This window comes from Mustelus asterias, unplaced genomic scaffold, assembly GCF_964213995.1.
Source record: "Mustelus asterias unplaced genomic scaffold, sMusAst1.hap1.1 HAP1_SCAFFOLD_3381, whole genome shotgun sequence".
Lineage (NCBI taxonomy): Eukaryota > Metazoa > Chordata > Chondrichthyes > Carcharhiniformes > Triakidae > Mustelus > Mustelus asterias.
The window spans coordinates 30,001-34,348 of record NW_027593326.1 but is presented as its reverse complement, the minus strand read 5'-3'; the positions used below and the strand labels follow the sequence as shown (position 1 = coordinate 34,348).

The 4,348-nt window shown below is 65.6% G+C and overlaps 2 non-coding genes across 2 annotated transcripts in view; both read left to right on the top strand.

Moving 5' to 3' along the window:
* Positions 1–2,557: 2,557 nt before the first annotated feature.
* On the top strand, positions 2,558–2,711 carry LOC144490509 (5.8S ribosomal RNA). Its single transcript, XR_013497269.1, has one exon. It is a non-coding gene; the product is annotated as a 5.8S ribosomal RNA (ribosomal RNA).
* A 1,260-nt stretch (positions 2,712–3,971) lies between these two features.
* LOC144490511 (28S ribosomal RNA) overlaps positions 3,972–4,348 on the top strand; it is a 3,775-nt gene continuing 3,398 nt past the window's right edge. Inside the window, exon 1 of the ribosomal RNA XR_013497271.1 lies at positions 3,972–4,348. This exon is cut by the window's right edge and continues 3,398 nt beyond it. This is a non-coding gene — a ribosomal RNA (28S ribosomal RNA).

Sequence of the window (4,348 nt, the reverse complement as noted above, 5' to 3'; positions counted from 1 at the left end):
ACTCCGCAGGGAGACGTTCTGGTGCAGTCAGGGGGCCTTTTTGTCTCCCGCCGCGGTGAAGCTTTGGTCGCATTCTAGTCACTCTCTCTTCAATCCCGGTACGGGGTACCTGTTCATGCTCACCATTCCTCGAGCACCCGCGTGCAGAGGGTGGGTGCGAGGTTTAAAGATTCGTGGTCCGCCTGTCGGTCCGGTCTCGTGCTGACTTGAGCGAGTGTCCTCCGCGTTCGAGAGAATGTGCCTGTCCGCGGGGGCAGCCGCGCTTGCGAGCGTTCCGCCGCGCCCCCTTCCCCAGCCCGCCGAGGTTGGGGCGTGCGGGGTCGGCTTGCGCCCGTAGCGTCGGCCTGTCCTCCGCGGCTTGCACCCGACTCAGTCCGCTGCGGCCTCGCCTCGACTCTCGAGCCTTCCGACAGACGGTGACACCAGAGAACTCTGCCTCTGGCTGTTGCGGGGCGTGACGGCGCGTGTCGGGCTCCGGCCCGTCACCCACGCCGGCACTCAACGCCTGCGAGCGCCCTGTTTCCTCCGAGAAAGGTTTTTTCGCTTGATTGTCGCTCGAGTGCGTGTGCCTCCGGGGCTCACGCCGTGGTACGCGCCAGGCTGGGGCTCCACCGTCACGTCGGCGGGGGAGCGTTTAGCGCGTCCCAGGATCGGACAACCTCTCCGGGGGCCCGAGCCGAAACCCGACACGGTATAAAAGTCGTAACAAGGTTTCTGTTGGTGAACACGTTGTGAAGGATCTTTGTCGGCCGGGGGCCCGCCACCTCTCCGGGGAGGGCGGCCCGTCACTCCTTGAACGCGAAGGCTGGCGCCGGTTGGGCCAGGCAGGAGAGCCTCACGGGGGCCGGCCCCGGGGCCAGGTATCGGACAACCTCTCCGGGGGCCCGAACCGAAACCCGTAACACAGAATAAAAATCGTAACAAGGTTTCTGTTGGTGAACACGTTGTGAAGGATCTTTGTCGGCCGGGGGCCCGCCACCTCTCCGGGGAGGGCGGCCCGTCACTCCTTGAACTCGAAGGCTGCGCCGGTTGGGCCAGGCAGGAGAGCCTCACGGGGGTTGGCCCCGGGGCCGTGGCCCGTACTGACGCTGGCGCCTCCCACGCGGGTGGGAGGTCACACCGACAATTTCGCCGTACCCGTCGAACGGGCCTGGTCACCCGTACGCACGTTCCGCCGAAGCCGGGCGACGTCGATCTCGGTCCCACTCGGTTGGGCCGGCGCGCGGGCGCCGCCACCGACGAGCACGCACACGCTCGGTTGCACGCCGGCAAGTCCATGCGGGTGCCGCACACGCTACGCCTGCGCCGTTGGAAGGGCTTCGCCGTTGGCTTCGTAGGGTGTCTTTGCAGTCCGTCCGAGAGGTGGGGGCACGCACGGCAACACGGCCGGCCTGCCTGCGTGGGACGATGCGGTCCTTTCGTTCAGCGGTTCGGCGGTTTGGCCGGCGCGAGCAGACGCTCGGAGGGAGACGGTGGCGTCAGCCACGCACTCACTCCGCTTCTGCAGTCCGGTCCACTCCGCCCGTTCTAGCTGCTCGTTTGGTCCCTCGCCCGCCAGCAGACCGTTCCGCCGACGGTGCTCCTCCTCCGCAGCGACTTCTGCCTAGCCGCTCTGCCGGGTGCGATGTCACCGGCGTCCGCACCGATCCTCGGCACGGCGCGTGTGCGCACCTGTGGGCCGCCGCCCCGTGCTCCACGTCCGTCTGTGTGTGCCCGCTGTGGGGACCGTCTTCCTCTCGCCTTGGCGACGGCTTGCGGGCTGCGACGTGACCTTGCCACCGCCTTGCAGCATTACATCCGCAGTTGAAACGAAGAGAGCTGCTGCGGGCTTGGGTGCTTGTCCTGGCGGCTTGTCGACGGGACCACGGTGAACGGCCACTGTGTGACTCCGCAGGGAGACGTTCTGGTGCAGTCAGGGGCCTTTTTGTCTCCCGCCGCGGTGAAGCTTTGGTCGCATTCTAGTCACTCTCTTCAAAGCCCGGTGAGGGGTACCTGTTCATGCTCACCATTCCTCCGGCACCCGTGTGCGGAGGGTGGGTGCGAGGTTTAAAGATTCGTTGTCCGCCTGTCGGTCCGGTCTGGTCTCGTGCTGACTTGAGCGAGCGTCCACCGCGTTCGAGAGAATGTGCCTGTCCGCGGGGGCAGCCGCGCTTGCGAGCGTTCCGCCGCGCCCCCTTCCCCAGCCCGCCGAGGTTGGGGCGTGCGGGGTCGGCTTGCGCCCGTAGCGTCGGCCTGTCCTCCGCGGCTTGCACCCGACTCAGTCCGCTGCGGCCTCGCCTCGACTCTCGAGCCTACCGCCAGACGGTGACACCAGAGAACTCTGCCTCTGGCTGTTGCGGGGCGTGACGGCGCGTGGCGGGCCCCGGCCCCTCACCCACGCCGGCACTCAACGCCTGCGAGCGCCCTGATTCCTCCTTTTTTTCGCTTGATTGTCGCTCGAGTGCGTGCGCCTCCGGGCTCACGCCGTGGTACGCGCCAGGCTGGGGCTCCACCGTCACGTCGGCGGGGGAGCGTTTTGCGCGTCCCAGGATCGGGCAACCGATCCGAAACCCGATACAACTTTTAGCGGTGGATCACTCGGCTCGTGCGTCGATGAAGAACGCAGCTAGCTGCGAGAATTAATGTGAATTGCAGGACACATTGATCATCGACACTTTGAACGCACTTTGCGGCCCCGGGTTCCTCCCGGGGCTACGTCTGTCTGAGGGTCGCTTGACAATCAATCGCACTTCGCGCGCATCCGTGCGCCGAAGAGCGCGGCTGGGGTGTCGCAGAGGTGCCGTCCTCTCTGTCCCCCTAAGTGCAGACCCAGAGTAATCCGCGTCGGAGAGCTTGACCTCTTGGGTGCCGGCGTCCGCCTCCGGGCTCGTCGGCACTGCCCGCTCCCGCACTGGCCCAGCCACCTCGGGGTCGCCGGCACGGCTGTCATCGGGTTGCCAGAGAGAGAGAACGTGACTGCCTCGCTGCCGGGACCGTGTGTGCCTTCCGTTAGGCTCGGGCCAGGGGGGTTGACTCTCTGTTGATGTGTGTGTGTGGCTCGTCCACGGGAAGGATCCGCAAGAGTTGGCTCGGTTGGGTGCTCCGGCACAGAGAGTGAGAGAGTGGAGTGACTGTCCGCTGGACGTCTCCGGACACGTTGCCTCGCGTGGTCCGTGCTCGGTTGCCTGCCGGTGGGTTGCCGTGGCCGTTCAGTGCCGTCGCGTGGAGGACGGCAGCTTGACGCGTGTGACGCTTGATGCCTGGATCGGTGCTCGGTCGTGCCGTGCTTTTCTTCCCTCTGTTGCGCGTGCGAGTGCTTGCATTTTTGTCGTGGGAATCCGTGGCGGTTGGGTGTCGTTGCTTGTGTTGCGCTGGAGCTGCGGCTCCTTCCACACTCCGCAGCCCACCCTCTGCCGTTGCGGTTCTGGGGCAATGTGCCTGCGCCCGCGTTCAACGTGTGCCTTGGGTTCGAATCGTCGCAGAGCCGACTTGGCCGTGTGGTCCTCGCTCCGGTGTCTCCCCGTGTCCTGCTGCCGCCGAAGTCTTCTACGTGAAAGGTGCTGTCCTGGCCGCGGCGTGGCCACCCGCCGCTTGCAGCCCGTGCGCTCCGCCGCCCGGCTTCGTCCTTGGCGTCTGGCCTTTCGCTCCGGCAGGCTGTGTGTCCCACGGCCCTGCTTTTCTCTCGCTCGATACCGCCGTCGCACCGCGACCCCGCCAGCAGCACTGCTTTCCGTTACCGTGGAGGTGGGCGCACGCCTCGCCGCAAACGATTCTCTGGAACAGTTGACGTGCCGAGCCCGGTCCGGCGCCGAGTGCGAGGGGGCACGCAGCGCTCGCAGTACCGTGTGCGTTCCGTGTGTGTCCGTGCCTGTGCATCCGCTGCGCAGCACGGCGCGCACTTGCGAGCACGCGTACGTGTGTGTGTCTGTGTGTGCGCCCGAAGCGCGTGGAGGCGCCGACGACCGGCCGGCCAGAGCACTCGTTGCTGCCTACGACCTCAGATCAGACGTGTCAACCCGCTGAATTTAAGCATATTACTAAGCGGAGGAAAAGAAACTAACAAGGATTCCCCTAGTAACTGCGAGTGAAGAGGGAAGAGCCCAGCGCCGAATCCCCGCTCGCCTGCCGGGCGTGGGAAATGTGGCGTAAAGGAGACCTTTCTCTGACGATGCTCGAGGGGCCCAAGTCTTTCTGATCGAGGCGTGGCCTGTGGAAGGTGTCAGGCCGGTTGCGGTCCCTGGCTCGTCGTGATTGAGTCTTCTCGGAGTCGGGTTGCTTGTGAATGCAGCCCAAAGTGGGTGGTAAACTCCATCTAAGGCTAAATACTGGCACGAGACCGATAGTCAACAAGTACCGTAAGGGAAAGTTG